Raw genomic sequence first — 25,534 nt, 5'->3', positions numbered from 1 at the left:
GAGCATTTTTGTGGTATCCAGGACGATGTGTGCAAGACTTTCCGCTTCTGTGTGCAGTACGGTCACATTAACTTTATGGTGTGAGGTCGTCCTAATGTTAACTCTTCTTTTCTTTTTATCTGAATAAATTTTATACCGTTTAGATCGTCACACTCAAAAGTTCTTAAACTTTACGAATGCTACTTGATGCCTTTATAATCTCCAAAGCAAACAAAAAATGCGCAAAACTAGGAGACATGAGGTAACGTGGTGGAAGAAAATTCGTGGCTATGAAGTGAACCAAGCCTGTGATTGTTTTTATTTTATTTAGGCGCAGTGTTAGAAAATATGTTAGGACAACTATGAAAGAAATACGGCCAGCGCTATTCAGTTCCTCCGAGCAAAGACTTCGCGCACAATGTAGATACCAAACGTATCCACACATATACAGGAGTGCAAATCATATCAAGTTCATGGGTTAATACACACACTAAAAGGCAATTCACGGTCACTTTCTTCGTCAACTCTGAGAAAGGTATTCTTAAGGGAAGAAGTATGCGTAGTTCATAGCTTGTCAACAACGCCCGGCAGTCGGTGAGTTGCTACTCTTGGCGGGTGTTAATGCTGCATCCTCTATGTATCACAGTCAGTACACGGCCACTGCACAATGCCCAAGGGGAAATAAGACGCATTGAGGAGGTAGTCGTTGCTTATGCCTGAGATGCTTCTTTGCAGCGTACCCGGCCCATATAGTTCTCCCCGAATGGGGTAAACAGAGATGTGCCGCTTTCTTCTCGTGCTTACCTTTAATTTCTTTCCTGGGTACAATGCTTCCTGCGAAAAAAAATAATCTCCTAGATTCTTTCCTGTGCACCAGGCGACACGTGCCGCTTGCTTGAAAACGACTTGGCGCAGTTTGACGGGAAATCCATAAAACGCAGTTCTGACTACGCCGTCACTTTCGCTTACTACTCATTCCGCACAAGCGCAAGTGAAGGGCGAAACTAGTAGGTCGTATAACTAACCAGGTTCAGAACGATACATAGAACGTCCGGGCAGAACCGTAAGAAGCCCCTTATATATGTTGACGGCACCACCGACTCTGCTGCTCGGTCTCTGGAGAGCAACGCCTAGACTCTGTAACGTTGCTGATACCTCGGAGGCTGGCAAGCAGTAAAGCTTACAGCGTTGCCAGGGTTTACATACGGGTCCGACGACGACTCTGGCCTACAGACTGCGTTAGCGACGGGTCGTATTCGTGGCAATAGGATTAAAGCATTGTAAAGAGAGAGAGAGAGAGAGACAGAAGGGACGCGCCGGGAGCATGGACGCCTACCGGCGGGCGCCGTAAACAGGCGCGGAATCCAGAAAAACAGCGCAAGTTCGTAAGCACGAGGCAGCAAGCAACAGAAGCCCAGATATACGCGAGAAAGTGCGCAGGACTTGGCGAATCTCACAAGCGCTCTGGAAGTGTGCACAAGCCGAGCCACTTGCTTTGCGCAGCGAGCGAGGAGACACAAATTCAACAAGTGCACAGAGCACGAACAATGGCTCCGCGGAGACGGGACCGAGGCCTCGTGCGGAAGCTGCACGCTAGAGTCGCGCATCGCACGTGCTCGGACGAGCTAAAATCTACTCAGTCTGCTGTGGCGGCGTCAGAAAGCAGTGGCCCAGAGGGCGGGGTGCAGGCTTCTTTGTTCTCGAAATTAGATTTGACAACGCGAAGAGGCCACTGAGGAAAGAGGTTGTCCCTCGCCCCTCGCATGAAAGAGCCGCCAAAGACGTAGCGGCGCAGGCTTTATAGAGCAAACAGCAAAGCAGTACTTCTCTCCTGACACGGAGAAAACTTTGTTGCCCCTGCCACTGATGTATGCCGCCTCCAGCGGCTGCGCCGACCAATGCATTTCCGTTGCGAACATGCCCTCTTCTCCTGCGCTCCGAGTGAGTTTCCTATCCACGGATGCATCGCGTTCCTATGTCCCGCCAATGGGATTGGACAAGTTTTCATCCAGCGTTTTATCGCTGTCGTCATTTTCACTGAGTCTTTTTTGTTCAGTGACTCTTCAGATACAGTACAAGCAAGGGAGGAAAGCGCGAGCCACTTCCGTCCCAGCTAACTACAGAAACTTCCGCTGAAGCCTTAGTAACACCGTACACCAGCCATTGTGAAAGTAACTTATAGAGGAATTTGATGATGATGATGATGATGATGATGATGTATTTTTATGGCGCAAAGGCTTCTATGGCCAAACAGCGCCATGGCACAAGGTATTTTAGACTTCTCAAGGTGGGGTCAAATACTTATTTCCCAAGCATTTCACCCTAAATAAGCGAGCCGCGGAAAGCTTGTACCCATCTATCACCGATGGGTACCCGGCGGCACTGGGGATCGAACCCCGCACCTCTAGCATGCGAAACGGATGTTCCACCACTTTGCCACCGCTGCGGTACTGAAAGAGGAATTGGCGCTAGCATTTGTATTAAAGAACGAGATCTAACCGTAAGAATGGCCTGAAACGAGAAAAGGTACCGCACTGTGTGCCCCTTTTGAATTTCTGACCGGCACGGCCTTTCTAACCGCCACGCATCGTTCGCGTGTTTCGCTAACTCCGTCAGTCGCGTTATCTCGGGCGCTGTCCCCTGCTTTGCGGCTCCGGTCACAGACACTTTGGTGCCGTGTTCCTTCACGTGTTAGTGATGTCGGTGCTGCGACAACTACTGTGCTGTTTGGTGTTGTGCTCGTCACCTTCGAAACTACGAAGAGCACAGTGAGACCCGGCACGGATACGACGGGAACCGTTACCTCCGCTCGCTTTCTCGGGAGCCACCGCTCATTTCGGCACCGTGGATCATGGACAGTTATTTAGTCACTTCTGTTGACGAAGGCAGTCATCGGGTTTGGCCCGCAAAGAGTCGGCACACCTTGGGAGCCGATTATGCAACTGCAGGTTAATTTAATTTTATTGGTGTCGCATTTATCGGCATAGACATGTGCTTATCACATTTAGTCCAATATAACTAAATTTAACTGGAAGAGCAATTGGAGTGCCTACGCTAGCAGTGGACTTGACACTGAAATTTGCAAGCTTGCAAGAAGAAGACCACCATATTTGAAATATATTCGTCGAAGTAGCCACAATTCTCTATAACAAATGCTAGTGCCTAAAGCAAAACATTTTTTTGTAAAAAAACTTATCGGGATAGCTGATAAAACGGTCTGGTGTGTGCACTGCATAACAAAGGGCATCCTTCGTTTGCGCTCAGTCGGCCTGCCCGGAAATGTAAACACCGAGAGGGCGAAGGAACAAAAAAAAAAATTCAGAGCCAACTTTTTCCCCTTATTTCCCCTTGCTCCCGGTACGTCGTAAAGCGAGACACTCGACTCAATCTGCATATTCAAATAGGGTGCGTGTTCGCTATCGGCACGAAAGAAAGTGCTGAACCAACGCTGTCCATAAGATATGAATCCGCCTTTATCAACAGCAAAGTCAGTTTTTATTGTAAAAAGTATATGTCAGTCAGGCATAGATGGAACGAAGAGGGTTCTGCTGTCAATGACTACTTTTTTTTAAAACTCATTTTAGTTTCATGCCACCATTTTTTCTAGAAAGCACTCTTCGATAGTTTCGTCATGGCACTGAACAACTGCCCCCGACCATGGTGGGCATTCTCGTGGATACTACGCATTTCTGATGCGCTCTCTTCTTCCTTCCATTTTTCATTTGTTTTCCTTTCGTCACATGAGACACCTACTTAGCCTGACTTAGATCTGGTTAACCACCATCCCTCTAATCTCTCTGGTGTCGTCATATTTACCCTATCATTGTTAATTCAATGCACAAAAAGGCACCTCCCCTGTATGACAACTTTTCGTGCAATCAAAGGAACAATTACTATTGCACTTGGTCGTTCATTAAAATCATTGACGCTACCCTGACGTGATCCTAGAGATAAAAATGAATTCATCTCAGCGCGTGGAGTCAATCACCTTCGATGCCGCAACTCACAGCCCTATCCGTATTTCGGCTGGTATGTATGAAGGCTAACAATCACACATTAGATAGCCAAGACGATGGCATTAAACAACAAGGTAAGGCCATAAGAGAGTAGGGTACAAAAGATATGCACGGGGTACGTTTCATATCTGAGGGATGCTGAATTAAAACAAGAAAACCGCATCAAATGCTTCGACGGCAATCTCAAGTGCAATTGATCACAGTACTTATCGCAAGAAGAAGAGAAGCTTCCGGTTCCTTAGCCTCCTAGCTGTTCTCTCTTTTGTTCCTTTCCTGACAAGGAAAAGCACCGCATGCATTTACGAACGCCCTGCTCCAAGGTACTCTGAGATTGTGGATGACAGCTTACCACTATCTCTCAAAAGTATAGTACATCACCGCTGTATCTTACTGGACCTCGCCTATGGGGCAGAGATGTGGATACCAACGAAGTGGGTTCAACCTAAATTGAGGACAACGCAGAAAGCTATGCACAGAAAACTGACAGTTTTAACGTTAAGAGACGGGAAGAGAGAAGAGTGGTTCAGGGAGCAAATGTGGGTTTATGGCATCCTAGTCGAAATCAAGGGAAGAAATGGGCTTGGGCACAGCATGTCATAGGTCATAAGAAGCCAATACAGCTGATTGTCTTTAAGGGTAATGGACTTGATTCCAAGAGAGGACAAGCCTAGCAGGGGCGGCAGAAAGTTAGGTGGGCGGATGAGATTAAGAAGTTTGCGGGTATAGGGTGGCCGTGGCTGGCACAGGTGATAATTATTTGGAGATATGTACGAAAGGCCTTTGTCCTGCACTTGGCGCAGTGATGATGATGCGATTGGAACGAGGTGTAAGTGCGTTGGTCGCTTTGTGAAGGTAATTCACTGCGAAGTATGCAGGTCACAACACGTGGAGCGATTGTGAGAAGGGTGAATCACAGTGATGGAACAGTTAAAATAAAGTGAAAATAAAGAATTTCGCTCTTCCCCCGTTGAGCCATGCTATAACCGGTAGTAAAATGAGGCGAAAGGAGAAGAGCCCCACTCCTCAACAGCTAGAAAACATTCGCAGCTTCTACATGCGACGACAGCTTACATGTCGCGGAAAGAGTGCATGCATATACACTACTGCATACGCCGAAAACGTTAGAGGCTTAGAAGTAATTTCGTAGAAAACATTCACCTGCACGACATTTCGTGCCCCTTTTTTGTGCGACAGCATTACTTCACGAGGTTAAAGAGTCTCACCGGTTTGTGTGAAGCTTGACCTTGAGAGTGACCCTGGGCAAACCATAAATAAATTAAATAAGTGTTGCTGCCACTGGTATTCGAACCCGTGGTGGCATGAACATAACGGTTTCACTGACCACTGTACGAGAACACTAGGCTATTACCGCATATTTTTTTCAGCATACTATTTTTTACACGCGGTTATGCATGTACAGAGAGGGGCTATATACAGATTATTTACAAAGCACTCAGCTAGTGACGGCACTGCACTTGCTAGACAGAAAACAACACAGCTAAAAGGGCGGCAAAGATAGACACCGCATCAACAGCGGAAACAAGTCCGGCAGAAAGTCCCTCTCATAACAAATATCCCTGAGTTGGAGCATCATTCGGCTGAAATGGCTTCTGGCTGAAACGCGAAGCTCAGCGTTGTGGTCCGGCATGCGCGTTTTTCACAGCCTATGAAGTCCAATGAGGCAAAACATGTCATGTGGTTCGTAATCAGGTGGAGTAGCCGGAAGGTAAAGAACACTGTAGGAATTTAAAACAGAGCGTTTCCTTAGCGTCCCCTCGGCAGCAAATCCCCCCCAAAAAATCACATCCTTACTGTTATTAAAACAGTATTCACAGTCGGTCGTTCCGTTAAGAGAGAGTACAAAAATGTTTTTCCTATGAAGCTACGTGTTAGCAGGTAGACTTCCGGCGTGCGTTTTGTAGAAAACACCTTCTGGTGCAAGGAGGAATCGGCATCTTGTGCACTCCCATTAACATATCATCGCCCTCGATTCCAAAGTAAACATAACGATACAACGGCGGCGGAAAGAGCGTCGATATGAAATCTCTGTACAGACCATTACGCGAAACAGAAAATAGGTGCTCGTTAGAAAATCGAACTGTTTGGAAAGAGAGCCATGAAATTTATCTGGAAACATACTCTAATAATCGGATGGAAACAATCACGAAAAAAAAATCGGGCGAGTAAATGTCTTACATACAGATAAATTAAGACCAATACTTCTGCACAAACAGGCCTGAAAAGATTATCACGCCACATCGGCTCGTAATTGGATGCCCAAATAAAAGTCGCAAACATTCGACGAAAGTGCTGAATGCAGTGCCTAGCGCAGCACGAGACCTGAAAAACAAAATAAATTTTTGTTGCCAGAATTGTGTTGCAGGAAAGTGCGCAGTCCTGGAAAGAGCAGGCTCCAGCAGTCGAGTGTTGTGCTCAGAGTTTTGTCCCACATCGACTTCCAATTTTAGGCTATCGCCGCCGCCGATTACGCCTCGTTTTGTTGTTTTTGTTGCCTATGAAGCGGCGGCACACAGCCACGGTGGGGGTTAGGCCAGAGTTTGGTGCAGATCTAAACAGCATAAAAATTCGTCCATACTCGCGCGCTGGGCGTTCCAAATCGTCGTCTTCATCAATTAATACTACTATCAAACCAACATTCGCGTTTTGAGCTATACGGGAAAAGTGACAGAGAGATGTTGCCGTTGGCGTTGACAACATTGTTGCAGAAGCGCAGCCCTGTAGCACAGTACACCGGTGTACATTGGGTAAACGGGTATTGACGACGAAAAAATTGAAGACGCGCATACCTAGCTTCCAGGGTCAGTGGACACCTCAATCAAACTTTCAGGTATGTGGCCTTGGTGTCCACCTGCAATAAAACAGTGCTTTTGCACACTATTTCATGCTTAGCAATGCTAAGCCACCAGTCATTTTATTTTATTCGTCGTCATCACTCAAGCAAGCGCGAAACATTGCGAGGGGTTTTTAATATATGTTTACTGACAGGTGAAAGGAATGGAAAGAGCGAAGATATAAATTATAAAACGCAACGGTAAATCCCTAAAATAATATATGGACGTTCAGCACCGCTGGAACAGCTCCAGAAGCGTGAAATGTTTACGGAATGCAAGAGCAAAACACAGTTGTGGCTTCGTTTCGACACTCTTCCTTGAGCGGCAAAACGCTGTGAAGGAACGGACCAGCAAAATGTTGCGCTGCGATCAAATATTCAAAATTGTTTCGTAACTTGCGAAAACAATTTCTCAGGATTTGAGGTTCTTTCATTTAAGATGTACGAGTGCATCCCCCCTCCGCACCCACACACACTTTTGAATTCAGTGTGTAGAGATTTGCGGAGAAGCGTTTTGCTATGCTGCTGGGGTAGCCATCTTGTCTTTTTATTGGAATAACTTCCTTCCTGAGAAAAGCCACATCTGTTCGCCTCTCAAGCAGAAAAGGAACTAAAGAGAAGCCCACCCCGTAGCCCAATCTCAAAACGTCCAGGCAGTAAGATTAGGCGTTCCATCTTTGATTTTTCTTCCCCTTTGGAACGACGTCTATGCTCTTCTGCCACACTATTTTTGATTTCTGAATAAGTGCGCCAAATAATAATGTTCAGTCAGATTGCCATCCTTATCTATACTCTTTTCACAAAGCCTGTTTTGGTGCTATAAAGACTTAAACTGTATATAGCAGGTTTAACACCATCAATACCTAAGTAACTTAAAGGAGCGAAATTTACGGAAGCGAACGTACAGAAGTGTTCTAATACGAATGAACCATCACGTTTTTCGAACACTCTGTCTCGACTGAACAGAAGGTATTAATACCCCTGGATCTGAGGTGACCCTCAAACCACACATTCGGCACAACTTTATTAGAAATTCACACCCAACAGTCAATTTCTTTCTTTTATATGTAATGAAAGCGCTCTTTCGGATGACCGCTCCACGTTTTCTCTTCCTGAATGCATGGATATCACTGTTCACTTCTATAGACTCTGCTATTTCAGTTGCTGCTAGAAGGAAAACGGTGCAGTAGTGGGTTTTTCTTCTGACTCGCCCACACAAAGTGCTCAGCAGATTTCCTTCACAGCAGCCGGAAGGATCTCCGTCTGGGAAAATTGATTGGAACCTTTTACGCACAAGAAAAGGGATAGGAACAAGAGATGCCCTTTACAGTTCTTAGCTAATATTAAACACTGACTCTATCCGTTTTTTGGTAATGCCGGTTCAAAAAATTACCATGCAGCAGAAAGTGGACTATGAAATGAGGCGCCCTGTAGCTGCAATGTCGGTAGCCCATGTGAGGAACGGTGGGACCAATGGGGGGTTCGCAACGCGCGCCCCAGTGTGCCTCTAATGGGCTGGCCACATACTCCCCAAAAGGTCCCATATGGGACCGATCCAGGTAGCCCTTGTGGGGCTGCCCACATTCGGCCAGCACTGCTTGATGCTAGCAGCCAGCCGAGAACTGCCATCGGTCCTATTTTGGTGAGATGTAGGTAGCCCCTGAGGGCGAACGTCAGGTTTTCATCTCAGTTAGCCCCTCTGAAAACGGCATGGGAGCGAAGCGGGTTCCAAATGAGCAAGCCCAACTGGGGCCAGCCCACATGGCCCTTAAAAGGACCGATGTAGATGCTTTAGACGCAGACCCACCCTAAAACACCCTCACTCTACCCGAAAGGCGTAATATCATGTACTAATTGTTTCAATTTCAGCCTGACCTCAGCAACCCACAGAAATTTTCGTTGTAAACGCGAGGAAAAATGGTCTACGTGGGCTGCCCACAATGAAACCGCGTTGCACTTTGTGCAGGCAGCTCACCTTATCGCTGGGCGTTGCGCGGACAGCCCGTGTCTGTGTTCCGGACTCTAATGGCGTTTGGAGAGCCCCAAGTAACCCAGTGCAACCTGGAAAGTGGGCACAGTCATTCCTGTGGATGGTCTGATTATTTTAAATAGGACAAGTTGTCGGACTAGTTGGTGGTGATCCATTCTTTTGTTGACAGCGTTTAAAAAACACGGGCAGAAGACATCGTGACGTCGTCTTCTATGTCTTATGTCCGTGTTTTTTGTAAGCGCTGTCAACAAAAGAACTGATTATTTTGCGCAATTTAATCAAGTGCAAGAGCCTAAAGAGTGTAATTTGAAGTAATCGAGTAAAGATGCTGATAATTGTATTATACATTATAGTAAGTGTAAGTTATGAGCGTTGCATAATATAAGTTTGTGAATTGACAAAATGCATGCATAACGCAATGGAGCCACACCGGTATAGCCGGTTAAACCCCGCGGTACCCAAAGCAGGACCAGCTGCGGCAGTGAGCTGGCTGCCCATTTGAGCTTGCCGCTTTTTTGCTCGCATAGCGCCCGCATTTGCGTTGCATCTGCCCAAAAGACCCTGTTGGGATTCAGGTAGCGTGACTGGGCCGGAGAAGAGACTAGGACGATCGGAGGAAGAAAATTTGGAAAACTTTATACAAGGACTATTTACATTATGTACAAGTACGGGCAACTGAGAGTGCTTCTCAGTAAAGAGAGCTTCTTAGGAGTCGGGAGTCTCTGATACCTCTCAAGAAGGGGGCTCTCTTATGGCATCAAACCAGCAGCTCCTTAAATACTCTTCGTATTCCCCAGATCCCTAGCTGGGGAATACAGTTCGAAGAATCATGTCCAATCACACGATGGCACTGATGGTACCACCCACGGCAGGGCGGTCCTGATGTTTCTTCGCAGCTCAGTCGAGGGAAAGGGAACAGGACCCGGTCACGTTGTTGTCCCTGCGGCTTCCAGGTGGCCGCGAACCTGCGTCCGGAGGGCACCTGCATGACGCAGGAATGCAGGCTGTCTCCCCGCAGGTGTCGAAGGAGCTTGTACTGGTGACCGGAACGCGGAAGCTCTGTCGCAGGTGCGGCACTCGAGCAATTGTTCAAATCCAGCGTGACTGAAGGGGACCACACTGATACCGCACTTCGTCCTGGCGAGGACCGGAACGAATACGCTTATGGTCGTCGCTGGCATTCCTGTTGAACGCTATCGTCGCTGCTTCCGGCTTTCCTGTTCGAACACGTGGGGACGCTGTTGTCGCCGTTCCCTCTGGCAGTCCTACAGTCACGTCTCCCCCAGAGGGCTCACCCAACCTCGCGGTGGTCCTCAGGGAATCCTCCCCATGCCCCACTTCGCCGAATTCCACAGCAGGAAGGAAGCGCGAGCACAACAACCCCGACAAGGGACGGATGTGGGCAGCTTGTGGACACGCCCGCTTTCGAGCCTCGGCACGGCTGATGCGAGATCCTAGCGGTTCTGTGTGCAGCCCCAATTAGGCTTAACAAGGTTTTTCCCGCACAGAGCCCACATACATGTTCCCTCTACCCTCAAGTACCCTACAAGGCACCATTTGTGGGCGGGCTTTTATTCCAGCGCCACCACAGCCTACTTGGGACCTACAGCGGTTGCTTGTGGGCAGCCCCATTAGGGCTCGCAGAGGTTTTTTTTTTAGCATTGCATCTGCTCTCATGTGCCCGACTTGAGACCGATGTGAGCTAGATGCAGGAATGTGGCATGAGGTAGTCCTAGCAACACCGATATGGGACCCATGTGGAATCAATGGGGGTAAGTTCAATTTGGGCTAGCCCGCTTATTCCCCACAAGGGGCCGACGGAGGGGTTCTAGCGGTTGCCCCAGATGCGTCCCAAATGGCCAAACGTTTTGCGTACGAAGAAACGTATCGGCTTTGGAGTTTGCCGACACATCAGTACCAACTCTCACACAGAATTCCTCGACAACTCGAAACACTTTATCACCGACTTCGTCTGAATGCTGCATATACAAACGGCCTGCGATACCGTTTTGGACAAATGAACAGTCCGCATTGTGACAACTGTGCCTCGATAGAAACTGTGGAACATATCCTGCTTGAGTGCCCTGCGTATGCTAACGAGCGTGCGTACTATGAACATTGCATGCAGAAGCTCTGCTCAGTGCCCCTAACAATGGACAAAGTTTTAGGCCCCTTAGCCTGCTTCAGGCAACAGAGACTTGCAATGAACTTTATTTTTACATATTTAAAAGACATTGGACATCTCGATAAGCTCTAAATTCACTTGCAGGTTACCTTCATGCATTCTTCTTGCAGTGATCTTCGTCAGCCCATTTGTCGGACTATGCACTCCATCATTCCATAGGTTACATCAATACTCGCCACTGCATCCTTAGTACTCATTTCATGGCTGCATTTTATCTTCGTTTTTTTTCCCTTCCACCTCTTCACGCTGCTCTCCTTCAGTCTTTATCTCCCAAATTCCCCTCCCTACGCAGAGTAGCATGCCAGCGATATTGAAACGCCGGCTAAATTCTCTGTTTTTTTCATTAAAGAGTCTCTCTCTCTCTCTCCCAGCCCCAATGCCTATGTGGGACCCACTAGGGGGCATAATCAAGAAGACACACAGTGGAGCACTTTATACACTTCGAATGTTACAATTCAAAAGCAACAATTACAATACGAAATTACATACGAATTACAATTAAATACAAATTACAATACAAAAGCAACAATTCTAACAAGGTTTGCGCACAAGTTTCAAGGGGGCTATTTGCAGTTGGCACAAAGGAGCATATTCGTCGTCAAGAAAAGCAATGTTCAATCAGTCAGTGACAGTGACGGAACCGCTTTGCTTGACGATGAAAGAGTGACCTGGCCATCTTCCCTTCAGGTATATTATTTTGTAATTCCACTAGTGCCCGCTGATATATTTAAAGCTGCAAATTAAATGAACTAGAGGCAATTGCGTCACCTTTTTCTTTCAGACGTTCGCCAGTCAGTTCTCAGTTGTCTGAACACCTTGCTTTAGTAATAAAACATCTACATAAAAAAAATAATTTTTAATATTCTTCTTTTAATTTTTTTATTACGAGAGGCGTCATTGGGAACCTTCCCGGAGGCGTCGTGTGACTGAAGTATAATTGGTTTTTTGGGGAAAGGAAATGGCGCAATATCTGTCTCATATATCTTTGGACACCTGAACCGCGCCGTAAGGGAAGGGATAAAGGAGGGATTGAAAGAAGAAAGGAAGAATAGGTGCCGTAGTGGAGGGCTCCGGAATAATTTCGACCACCTGGGGATCTTTAACGTGCACTGACATCGCACAGCACACGGGCGCCTTAACGTTTTTCCTCCATAAAAACGCAGCCGCCGCGGTCGGGTTCGAACCGGGGAACTCCGGATCAGTAGTCGAGCGCCCTAATCACTGAGCCACCGCGGAGGCTAAAGCCTGTTGAAGTTTTTCGCACCACTCCAAGCCAACCCAAGTGGCCAAGAGGTAACTAGACGAGAAGAAAGAAGAGTAGAAAAGAGAAAAGAGGGAACAGAAAAAGGAGACGCAGTCCCAGCGTTGAGTGCTGTTTTGTTTCATGGTTTGTTTTCTGAGGAGAAAACTGGAGTCCATTTCTGTTTTCCCATGTCGCTAGTTTATATAATGCCGACTGTACTACTTGTCACTCGCATGTTGATACGTCAACGAACATGCAGGCTATCTGAAGATCGTGAACACAGGCTGAATACATATTTGGTTTTCGCAATACTTTGTGTGCGGAATTTATTTTCGCGCCAAACATTGTTGTGCTTCAAATACACCCCCGAGGTACCCTATTCTCCTGAACGGAGTTCCTTGAGAGCGTTGACCTTATGCGTCCATGAAAAGAACGGCTGGACAGGATGTCATTCAGACAGTTCAACATCCTGCTGCGAATGCTTACGTCACCTAGGTTGCTGAGGATCCCACGAGTCTCCAGGTTGTGTCGTATGCCGTTTCCAGGTCGAATAGAACAACAAGACAGTGCTGTTTGTGTATAGAAGCCTTTCGCACAGTACTTCATCACCCGCGATACATTAGGGGTGCCGGCAAGGTCTTTTCTATCGACCTCATCACGGAACCGCTCCCCCCCCCCCCCCCTCCGCCCGGCTGCCCCCTGCGGGGACGAATGGCGGGAACCAGCAACGGAAGAACGAAGAAACCGGATCCACCCAGAAAAGCAGCAACAAGGTGAGCTGGAGAGCCGATGCTCCCGGGGTTGCTCCGCACTCGGGTGGGACAGGTAACAAAAACAACAACAATACAAACAACGGACGCAACCGTGACCTTGAGGATGGAGACGTGGAGAAAGCAGCACTTAAGCGCAACTTAGAACTTGCCCTTGTTAAACAGAATAAGTTGGAACGCCAAATTGCGGAACTCACAAAGATAGTTCACGACCTAAACTCGAATGACCCCCCACTGTCGAACGCTACACAAACGCACTCCTCGATGCAAATGAGCGACCAGGAACGCTCCAACTTAAAAGTGGAAATGCAACAGATGATGCAGCAAATGATGCAACAAATAATGTAACAAATAATGCAACGGATGATGCATCAGGTACAAGGCCAAGTAGCAGACTGAGAAGTGCCTTCCGCAAACAAAAACACACAGAGAATATCAAAGAAAAGGCCTACGACCGGCCTGCGTTAGCAGTCTTTCTTGGGATGGCGTTGCGCACACGACAAGACGTACAAAGGAAAAAGTAGAAGATGACAGATAGAGCGCAGCTCTCGCCAATCCATCTACGTCCCAGGGAACGAACAATTCCACCAGCTCAGGAACTTAAATTATGGCTAACACGAACCAAAGCAAATAAGACATCTTAGACATATGGCAATAGAACTGCAGGGGCTATCGCAGGAAACAAGGCCTCATCAAACAATTCATTCACTCGCAACTGACACCGCCTGACGTTATCGCACTTCAAGAAACAGGCGCGACACCCACTCTCACGGCATACACATGCTATGGCAGCCACATGACGGGAGAGACAGCGAACTTAGTGAGCAAGGCAGTCATAGCCATCAATCACGAGAGCATAGCCGACACTGACATAGAGCATATGATAGTAGGGATCATATAAAAAAAAATAAAACAGGGAAGTGTATTCATCGTCAACGTGTACAGCCCGCCGAGGCAAAGAAAAGAACATTTTTTGAAATTTTTCACGGTGCCCACAAACTAACGAAAAACAATACGCTAATCATTTTGGGGGACTTCAACGCCATGGACAAGAGCTAGGGGTACGAAAAAGCCAACATTAAAGGTAAAACACTAGCTGAGGTTGCTGATAAATTCAACTGCAACCTACTCACCCACCCAGCAACCCCTACCACGGTTGGAAATAGCATCAGCATCGACACCTGCCCCGACCTCACATTCGTAAGAGGAATCGGACAAACACAATGGGAGAACCTATTGGAAAATTTAGGTGGCGACTACTACGTACTCAAGACGCAACCAACCTCAGACAGGCTGAGACGCCAGTCGGGCACGGCAAAAATAACGGACTGGAATGCGTTCCGAGAAGCATGCGACAGCAACCTTATCCAGCATGGCATACAGTCAATAAAGAAATGGGGAACCATGCTAAGAGATACGCAAGACAAGTACAGCAAAAGTATAAACCGAACGGCGCAAACACCCGAGGTGGACGCTCGGCTGCTCAAACTCTGGGATGCTAGGCGCAGTCTCACCAGGAGATAAAGAAACTCAAGCTTAAGAACGCCGAAATTACAGCGAAAGCAGAGGAATACGCCACACATCTGGCAAAACAAAATTGGCAACAATTCAGCAATTCTCTTTGTGGGACGCTAAGCACGACACGGACTTGGCATATCCCATACAAAAATGTCCTATGGCCGGCTATAGAATTTTGGCCCAAATATCTATAGACCTTTCCTATTTCTGTCTATAGCTGTCTATACAGGCTGATATATTTTTCTATAGAGAGCTTAAGACAATTGTATGGTTCCAAAGCTATAGCTTTAGTAACATAGATTTTTCGATAGCTGTCAATAAGCACCTCTTTGGGTGCTTATAGACGTTCATAAAAGGCCATAGACGGACATAGCTTTTTCATAGACGCCCATAGGACTTTTTTGTATGGGATCCTTAGACCGCTCGTTGATTCGACTAACACCAAAGCAGAAAACAATAAAGCCATCTACCGGTTGATTCACGAATTTAATGCCACTGACTCGGAACTCCTCCACAGAGTGCGCGCCAAATGCTTTCGTGGCACGAACCCGCCGACCTATACAGGGGAGTACCGGTTAGACCATAACGCTAATCTCGACAGACCCATCAAACGAGAAGAGGTCTACGCGGTCGTACCAAACGCCACCACAAATACGGCCGCGGGTGCGGATAAGATCAACAACGCACTCATCCGCAACCTCAGCGATGAGCTGGTCGCCGAACTGACCGACTTCCTCAACAAGCATTTGGAAGCTGAACCAGTCCCCGAGGAGTGGAAACATGCCGAAGTGGTATGATACCCAAGCCAGGCAAGAAAGTGAAGGTAGAAAAAGTAAGAGCGATCTCGCTTACGTCATGCCTGGGAAAACTACACGAGCGAGTAGTAACGCAGAGACTTCAACACCACATGGAAGACAACGAACTATTCCCTCACAGCATGTTCGGGTTTAGGGCAAAATTATCAACTCAAGACGTACTCCTTCAATTATATTGTGACGAAGAAGACGACGAACTGTGCAATGGCGCGGGCAGGAGCGCTCGCGGTAGGACAGCAGCCATTAAATTCTCTCATTGCCATCGATCATTGTGTCTTTTTCTTCGGCTGGCCGCCACGTAACATTTGATGGAGCTTGCGGGGTACCATCGACATCCATCGGAGCTTCGGCGTCCTCCGTCAGCCGTGGTCGTCAGCCGTGAGCTCTTGGCGTGCGTCGCTCGGCCGTGCCTGAGCCTTTCAGACTCGAACCAACCTCACCGTTGTTCCCCCCCCCCCCCCCCACGCCCGTCCCCCGCCCAGACCACTCAACACGACGAACTGAACCCGACGCAAGGACCTGACCTATCGACCCCACCGACCCGAGACGCCGCTTACTTCTGAAGACACCGTTCTCCTGTCCAGGCCGTTCGGCGCGTCCTGGGGCCTCGACCGTTGGCTCTTGGCGACCTGCGGCCCGGAAGCTTCAAGACCAGGAATCATTCAGCCATCTCATTCATCGTGGCGGCCAGCACTTCACCCCTTTCACGCTCCTGTCCAACCATTCCCTTAAGCCATTAACCACTTCGCGCGTCTCTGTCACCGATCGGGACGATCGCTCGGTGGCCCCGGACGATCGCTCGGTGGCCCCGGGTAGCGTGACGAAGAAGACGACGAACTGTGCAGTGGCGCGGGCAGGAGCGCTCGCGCTAGGCCAGCAGCCATTAAATCATCTCATTGCCATCGATCATCGTGTCTCTTTCTTCGGCTGGCCGCCACGTAACAATATAAAGAACTTTTTCGGAACGTTGCTAGGGACGGAGAAAACGTAATAATGGCCCTAGTCATCAAAGGGGCTTTTGACAATGTGAGCCAAGAAGCAATCCTTACGGGCCTGGATGACCTGAACTGCGGGCGAAGGATTCACAGCTACGTCAAAGCCTTCCTATCAAACATAACTGCAACCATTGGTATAGGAGAACTTCGCCCAGAGAATTTTCGAATGTCTTACAAGGAAACACCTCAAGGGTCGGTCATCTCGCCCACGCTATGAATAACGTGGCCATGACCGGACTGGCGAAGCAACTGAAAGAAATCGACGGCATACACTATGTAATTTATGCCGACGACATCACCATACGGGCTAACACGGGCTCACTTGGCGAGAAAGAGGATAGGCCACAAGAAGTGGCCACCTGCGTGAAAAACTACGCCAAATCAAGAGGGCTAGCGTGCTGGACCACAAAATCTGTGCTCCTACGGATGTGGAGAGGAAAACAGAGCCGAACAGTCCCTACCAGTAAAGAGCTTCGACTAAAAATCTACCTCGAAGGAGAACCTATACCAGAGAAGACACTCATACGAGTCCTAGGGATGTGGATACAGTCAAATCAACGCTTTACTCATACCCTTGCGATATTAAAGGCATCTACACTCCAAGTAGCCCGCATGATTACGCGCATCTCCCATAGTCGTCATGGCATGCGCGAAGAAGACACACTCAAGCTAGTCAGGAGCCTAGGGGTCAGCCAGGCGACGTACAGTCTCCCGTACTAAAACCTTATCAAGAGTGAAGTACAACAGGCGGACGCGATTTTACGCAAAGAGTATAAAATCGCGCTTCGACTGCCCCATAACACCTCAAATGAAAAGCTCTTAGTCTTGAGACTGCACAGCAAGTTCGAAAAACTACGGGAAGCGCAGCACGTCGCCTAAATGCGCAGACTGCAGCAGACCCCCACCGGCAGAGTTCTCTTAAAAAAACTGGGCTACACTGAGCAAATTCGGGAAATATTGAGAACCGAAACGATCCCCGATGAGCACCGCAGCACGCTCAGGGTGGCACCTATACCATGAAATATGGACCCCAACCTCCACAAAGACCGCAGAGAGGCAAGGGCCGACCGCTTACAGAAAACACACGCATCCCAGGGTACAACAGTGTACGTGGACGCTGCCACATACGCCATGACCAGCGGACAAGACACCAACAAGGCAGTGGCAACTGTAGTCAACTCAGAATTACACGAGATTACCAGCGCCTCATTGCAAGATTGCACGATAGCCGAGGATGAAGAGGCGGCTGTCGCTCTAGCGGCAGCGGAGGGCTATCGGATTGGGCGGTCACTGACAATTCTTACTGACTCACAAGCAGCCTACCGCAACTATCTTTGCGACAGAGTTGGTCACAGAGCGCTCCGCATCGCATACTCCGTTCTGTAAACTACAAGACACAACAGACAGATGCAGAACCGATCAAACATAAGATCATCTGGGTACCGGGGCACACGGGGGTGGCAGGAAACCAAGAGACGGACAGGATAGCTCGAAGATATACTATCTACCGAGCATCCAACGTCACCGACCTTGAGGAATCCCTACCAGTACCTCAGGAATACTCGGCCATACTAAACAACTACAAAGGCAGCAGGATGCGCCACCCACTACCACACAAATCCTTAAAGAAGAGGCAGTCACATGGAGACAACTATACAGACGGGGTCATATCCAAACCTAAACACACTAAGTAAAATCCACGTACCCCACACTTAACGAACTCAATTGTCCGTGGTGCCATGAAAAACCTATACTATATCACATAACATGGGCATGTTAAAAAGTCGGCGTCGTTCCAATTATACCAAACTCAAGTGGGAAGCAGTGGGAGGGTATGCTCTCCAGCGACTGCCGCGATGACCATATCGGTCTGATAAGGCGAGCTCAGCTGACGGCAGCATCCAGCGAAGCCCTGGAATAGGGGCAACCGACTGTTGCGGAGATGGACTCATCTGAACCCCATAAAAGCACTTGAGCTAGAGCTCAATAAAGTTATCCTATCCTATCCTATCCTATTCTATCCTATCCTTTCCTTTCGTATCGACCTCAACCTATAATAAATATTTTCGAGGCGAACTAGATCGTCTATTAGTGAGCAGTGTTTTTAAAACCACATTGCTTTACGTCGAGTTCAAAACAATCAAAAAAGAAGGTTAACCTTATATTCAGAATACTTTCAAAAATTTGGCGAGGAAACAAGTGAAGGCTAATGGCTTATAATTAGTACGGGATGCTGTCTGCTTTCCAGGTTTCAGTTTTTTCCGGGCTTTCAGTATTTTCCGAGAATCCATGTCTTGTTAAAAAATTCAAAACGGCTTCTATTTATTTCTTGGATCGTAATTAAACTTTTGTGTTATTAGTTCGCTCAAGCACTTTTTGAAAGTCTATGTTTCTCAGTTGTGTTTTTTGAATTTTAAGTATGATTTTGTGCTGTGGGAAACGGAACGCTTGAGAAATCTTCACCTAAGGTGTCTACTTGTTCCTCTATACTTGTTTGTGCACCTGGACCTCTGAGAAAGGAAATTGTGAAATGTGAGAAGGTGCAGTTTGGTTTGCGAACTTGCTCCCACATTTTTTTTTTTTTTGAAGTGATGCAACTGTTTATGAATCACACATAGCTTTGCAATGAAGTTTTCTCTGCACTGCGAAGGATGCGTCATGATTATGTTCTCGCCTTTCTAAATGTATAAAACACTCGTGCGTTGGATGGCTGCAAAAAATTTTCTAGACTATATGTTTCTTTTTCGCTTCTCTGCATTATTTGTTGCAGAAAATCTAGCGGTTTTTTTCTACCACTCCCGAGCACTGAGAGATATCGACGGGTGCAGCAGCCATAAAGGTTATGAACGACTCGCTGCGTTCATCGACACTAAGGTTGGCTGAAAAAGTTTCCTCCAGTTTTGATTTTTCTCGAAACAGCGACTAGTCAGCTATATGGAGCTTCCAGCGACGTTGTTTCTTGCGGATGATTCGTGCCGATGACGATAAGCTTATTACCACAGGCATGTGATCCCTTGCGTAGGGGTTGAGAACATCCGATTTAAACGCAAGGTTAACTAAAACAGAAGTCCATGCAGTTCATTTTCCCGAGCTTGGAGAGCAGTACATGTTTGTTCCTGCCTTGAGGAGGCAGAGGAGGCAGACATCATTGCTTATAATGAAATCTTCTGAAATAGGATCTCTAGTATCAGTCTGTGCACTTCCCCAAAATCTGGAGTGGGGAAAAAAATTCCATCAACCAAATCTGGCTCTGGTAGCTGTTCCAAACGGGTTTCTAACTCAGGAAGAGTAAATGTTAGGTGTGGCTCAAGTTATATATAGAACATATTGTGATCGTCTTAACAAGAAGGACGGTGTGAAATTCAATGAATATTGTGGTCGGCGCGTCACCAACAAAAGGGCCCGTCCCGTCCCCGTGTCCTCATCTTGCAGCGAAAGGTGTTCTTCGTGCCGTCACGGGCACAACCCGTCTTGAAGAAACTTAGGGAGGTACGGCGGTCGACATCGACTTGAGTGTAGAGCCAAACGGTTTCCGAGCTTCGGGCACGCAGGAGATACGTCTGGGAATGACCAGGGGACCATGATCTATAACAGCGCGACCGACAGGACAGAGAAGAGAGGACGCAACACAGAGCACCAACTCGCCCAACAAATGGTATTGTCAGGTGGCCATGAAGCGCATTCTTCCTTTAATGACTGTCTTTTTTTTCTTCTGTAAAGAATTCAACGTCTTAAGTGATCGTGCCTTCAGCAAACGCTTGTCTCGCATGCACGTGTACGAAAGAGAAGACAGATGTCAAGGTTAGGAATGTAGTCAATTCTGTGCGGCGGAGAATGGTAGTGGTTTACGTGCTGTTTGTGTGTTTGTTTGCAACCTCTCCTTTCCCAAATGTTTGGCTGGTCGAGGTAACTGCAGAGTTTTGGTTTTCCTTTCCCCAACCATTGTTTAGTCGATATTCTTTCCCCAATCTGTGATCAGTTGGTGGAAACCTTATTTTCCTTCCCCGATCCATTGATTGGTGAGGAGAGTCGCTTGTTCTCTTATTGGTTCCGGTCCCCGCTAACAAAGGAGACAGAGGCGTTAAAAATAAGCGCTCTGGGTTGAACCGGGGCTGAATTCGTCTGGTCAACAGTTTAGTCACGTTGTAAATTGTTTTCCCCTTGCTGGTTTCTTCTTGTTTTATTTGTGTTGTAAACAAATATTTAACCTCCTTTCCTCGAGTAACGTGGATGTTTGCAAGTTGGAACCCCCAAGTCATTAAGAAACCCAGATTTCGTCATCAACCAGCTGTTTCCTCTGATCGCCACATGAAGGGGAAACTCAACTGGCGGCGACTGAAACAGCTTCCTAGTTGGTCTTAAGCTTAATTTCGCGGGTTCCAACACCAGTATGGATGATAATAGTGTCACATAGCGGTGACGGCAGTCCAGCGTGCAGGAAGGCAGTGAAGCGAGCTTCCAAACGAATTTCTTTATAAGGCTGACTTGCTCCCGCAAGGAACTGCATGACTCGGCAGCGGCGAAAGCAACAAGCTTGCTCGGCGGTTGTCGAACAAATGCCCGCCGCTCTCGGCCGTGCTGAAATTAAAGTTGATAGCGAACTTTCGAGATACGGCGTGCAAAGTTACCACAACAGTCTGGAACGACACAGAATTGGCTTCGCCTGCATGTGGTCCATCGAGATAAACCTGATCGCGTCTTGAATCCCAAACAAAGCGATAAAGCCGCGTGCCGGCAGCTTTGAAGAATGAAAGCACAAACACTACGAGGCCTCGCGGCATTACTTCCCTCCCAAACAAGCATCGACCGAATTGTTTAAAAGAAATAAGGTGAATTGAAACAAATAAAACGGACTGTGCACAATAAACACCGAGAGTGAAAAAACAGCGTACTTTAGTGCGCATAATAGGGCTTTAGACGGACGACATGGACAACTTCTGGTCACAAGATGCGTCTCTGGGATGAAGTCATTTCCTCAGGTCCGACTTCATAGTACAGTTAATGACGAAGAAGAACCTTGTACGGGCCGAAATAGTGGCGCAGAACGTTTCCACTCAATCTGCGACGGCGAATGGGCGTCCAAACCAAGACTGTCTTTTGGCTTGTATTGCGCGTTGAGTCTGCGTAGGTTCTAACGTCCGCCGTCTTTCCGCTGCTACGCTTTGATCCGTGATCGGGCAAGTCTTCGGGCTTCTTCTGCGCGCTGGAATCAGGCGGCGACGTCATCTTCTTCGGTAACATTAGACAGCATGGCGTCTAGTGCGGTCGTGGCCTACCTGCCATGGCCGAGCCTAAATGGTGTCATCCGGGTGGTCTCCTGCACTGCGATGTTGTAGGCGAGGACGATGTAAGAAATAATGATCTACCAGGTCTTCTGTTCGGCATCAACATACATGGCTGGCATATCGGCGATGGTTTTGTTCAGGCGCTGCGTCGGTCCGTTGGTCTGACGATGGTATGCAGTTGTCCTCGGGTGGCTTGTTTTGGCTGTAGCACAGGATGGCTTACATCACTGCCGCCGTGAACGCTGTTCTTCTGTTCGTGATGAGCACATCGGGGCGCATGTCGCATAAGACTGCACTCCACGAAAAATTTTGCAACGTTTGCTTCTGTTCCGTTCGGTAGGGCTTTTCCCTCGGCGTAGCGGGTCAGGTAGTCGGTCGCTATTATGATACGCTTATTCCCAGACGTTGACTACGGGAAAACGCCACGCAGGTCCATGCCGCTCTGCGGGAAGGGCCCTGAGGGTGCTCGGTAGGGTTCAGGAATCCTGCTGGTCGGTTGAAAGGGGCCTTTCGTAGCTGGCAACCTCAGCAGTTTTTCCCAGAAAGTGCGACATAGTCAGACAGTCGCGACCAGTAATATTTGTCTTGAATGCGGCGGAGGGTGTGAGAAAACCCGAGGCGTCCAGCTGGCGGGTGTGAAGAAACTTTGCCCTCCATGTACTCCATCACGAGTTTTAAGTCGGTGTCCCAGCGTTGCTGCTGTGCAAAAGAGCTGGAGCTTTAGGAGTCCCCGGAAGGCGTCCTCATCGTCGTCCGGTGGCGGTGCATAAACACGGGCTCGTGACAGGCAGTCGGCGTGTGAGTGCTTGCGTCCGGACTTGTAAACGACGGTGACGTCAAACTCCTGGAGGCGCAGGCTCCATCGAGCGAGTCGGCCAGAGGGGTCCTTCAAAATGACAAGCCAGCAGAGTGCGTAGTGATCGCTGACCATCTTGAACGGTCGCCCGTACATGTAGGGGCGGAATTTCGACGTAGCCCAGCTGATGACAACGCACTCCTTCTCGGTCATTGAATAGTTACCCTCGGCCTTGGAAAAGGAACGGCTAGCATATGCGATTACTTTCTCTGGACCGTCGGTTATCTGAACGTGGATAGTGCCAAGGCCCCCGCTGCTTGCGTCGGTATGAATTTCAGTGCCAACGTTTTCATCAAAGTGCACGAAGATCGATGGGGACTGCAAACGACGCTGAAGTTCTTTGAAGGCTTCTGCTTGCGGCGCTTCCCATTTAAATGGCCCATCTGCCTTTGTCAGTTGGATCAGAGGCTCGGCGATGCGAGAAAAGTTCTTCATAAATCGTCGGTAATTCGCGCACTGTCCGAGGAATCTGCGCACAGCTTTTCTATTGGCCGACCGTGAAAACTGTGCGATAGCAGCTGTTTTCTGCGGGTCTGGGCGCACTCCATCCTTGCTGACGATGCTTAAAATGGAACATCGCAAGCACAGCACAAGCAGAGGAACGTACAACATGTACGTTCCTCTTTTTGTTTTTTGTTCGTGCTGTTCCCTTTAGGCAATGTTAAACCAGCTAGCTCGCTAGAGACAGCAGCTCTTCAAAGTCGAAGTGGCACTTCTCTCCTTTCAGAGTTATACGGGATGAACCTGCATCTAATACTGTTAGAAGGTTTTTAGGTGCCCTTCCAAGTTCGAGGTGAAGACAAGGACGACATCTATTTAGTAGACAAATTGGCAACTACAGGCCTGCCAGCATCGTATTCATTAATTGCTGAAAGGTCGCTGGTGCGGACAGAGACCAAATGGCATCGCCTTGAACACGAAGAGGGCATCCGGAGTGATGATTGCGGTCTTCTCGCGATCTCTCTCATAGACCTCAACTTGCAAGTATCCGCTCTTCAGGTCCATTGATCCAGTGATTGAAGGAAAGACCGAAAAAAGCGGAGCAGATAGGAAAGGCGTAAAAGAGAAAACCGGAAAATAAAAGAAGGAGGACAGGACAGGAAAAAGCGACTGCCGATTTCCCCCGGTCGGGTCAGACCAGAGATGGAGTCTGCGAGAAGCGGCAGTCAAAGTGGTGTGTTGCCTCTGCCGACGGGCCTTAAAGGTCCAAACACTCACCATCGGCTCAAACACCGGACCAGCCACCCACGGCTAAGCGTGTGTGCTCGGGTCAGTGGTGGCGAACTGCTCACCAATATCCCCCTGCGCCGATGTCCCTATGTATGATCGGGAAACTCTGGCGTCGCAACTGACCATCCTCTGCATGTTCCAGATGCCCTTGCGGAGGCATACGCGTATGTTGCCTTTCTTAAAAGTTTTAACTTGATCAGTAATCTTAGAATGATAATACGACACTAAAACGTTCATAGCATCAGCTATGAAATTCTTATGGTGACATTCATATGGCATTCATATGGTGCAGCACCACTACTTCATTACTGCAACGTTCGAGCAGAAAAACTTGCGAGGCAAGACCAGCAGCCGCTTATTTTATGGATACATCTCTCTTTTCAACGAGACTCGTTAATGACTGGGAACTCAAGCAAGAGCACGACACAGAGTAAGTGTCGATCAAGGCATACTTTGGAGATACATAGCGGAAGCGGCACAATACAACCGGGGTCCACAAAGCGCCTGCATCGATAAAATGTCCACGCGCCACCTTATTAAAACTCCTCCAGCATAAGATTAAGCGGTACTAATGCCCCCCGCGATGCGGTAAACAAGCACGTGCCTTCATCCATATTCACGACGACTCGGTTCCACTATATAACGTGGCGCGTTTTCGCAAGCACGTTTATTCGGCGCTCGTCAAAAATGCGCGGGCCGCGAATCATAAGCGAGTCTTTTCGCTTTCGTCGATTAACTTTTGCTTGCCATCTTTTTGCAACTTCCGTGCCGCGAAACGAGCGAGCTCGAATGGCTCAGAGCCGAGCTCGCAAGCCGTCTCGGGAGCTGTCTTAAGCCTCGGCAAACATTAACGCCCCAAACCCAGAGGCGCCGCTAATTGCGTCCACATCCTAACTGAGACCACCCTCCTTCCCCTATCCACGCGCACTTTGCCGCCTCTTCTCGAACCCTCGCCCGACCCGGGGGGTGCACCCCGGTGGTGCTTGCGCAGCTATGCGCCTCAGTCCATCGAGCTTCCTAATTAAGGAGGCTCTTTAATTACAGAATGCATACGGAGAATTCATTACAGGGAGAACGTTGGGGCTTGAGAGCCGGCCGGGCCCAGCAGTTCCCGACGATGCCTGCTTCAGGTCGTAAGAGAACCGAGCCTTCCACACGCACACGCACTTGCAAACCAACACATCCACTGTTCCGGGGATTTCGGAGAGTAAGAAGCTCTCAGCCATAGCTATTCGCTCCGTTCCGCGACGTCCTGGGCGGAATTTCGGGGAGCGCGTGGAACACCTGTCCCCTTGGTGAACGGCACTGATGAAGGATCAGGCCAGCGAAGAGAATGGTGGTCCCTGGACCGGTCCGTTCACGGAAAGTCACTTGAAGACGAGGTATTGGCACACGCGATCATCTTAGCAAGGCGATGATGGTGTTCTTGTAGGTTGTTCAGAGTTCTTTAACGAGCTCGTTAATATGCTGCGAAGACCTAGCGAGAACTTTTCGCCAAATACTTTCAGAAGTACGATCTGTGCCGTGCTGCGCGCGTTTAGCGCATTTTCGAGTGAAGAGGCGTATAAACGCGCTGATTTAGATTGCGTGCATCACTAAGGATTGGATTGCGCATACGAACCCGTGACGTGAATGGAATGTGCCTAAATGTTTGCTTGCGGGAAATCGCGCGATATCCGACGCGCAGTGTCAATAAAAAGGGTCCTCAAAGAACCGTTCTGAATAGATTATGCGAGTCCATAGACGATGTGAGCCTTTTCTACTCAACATGCGAGCATCTAGTCGGGCAAATTGTGCTGTT

The sequence above is a fragment of the Amblyomma americanum genome, chromosome 4 (genome assembly GCF_052857255.1).
Source record: "Amblyomma americanum isolate KBUSLIRL-KWMA chromosome 4, ASM5285725v1, whole genome shotgun sequence".
Classification (NCBI taxonomy): Eukaryota; Metazoa; Arthropoda; class Arachnida; order Ixodida; family Ixodidae; genus Amblyomma; species Amblyomma americanum.
The sequence above is the reverse complement of the archived record's forward strand: the minus strand, read 5'-3'. Positions refer to the sequence as shown.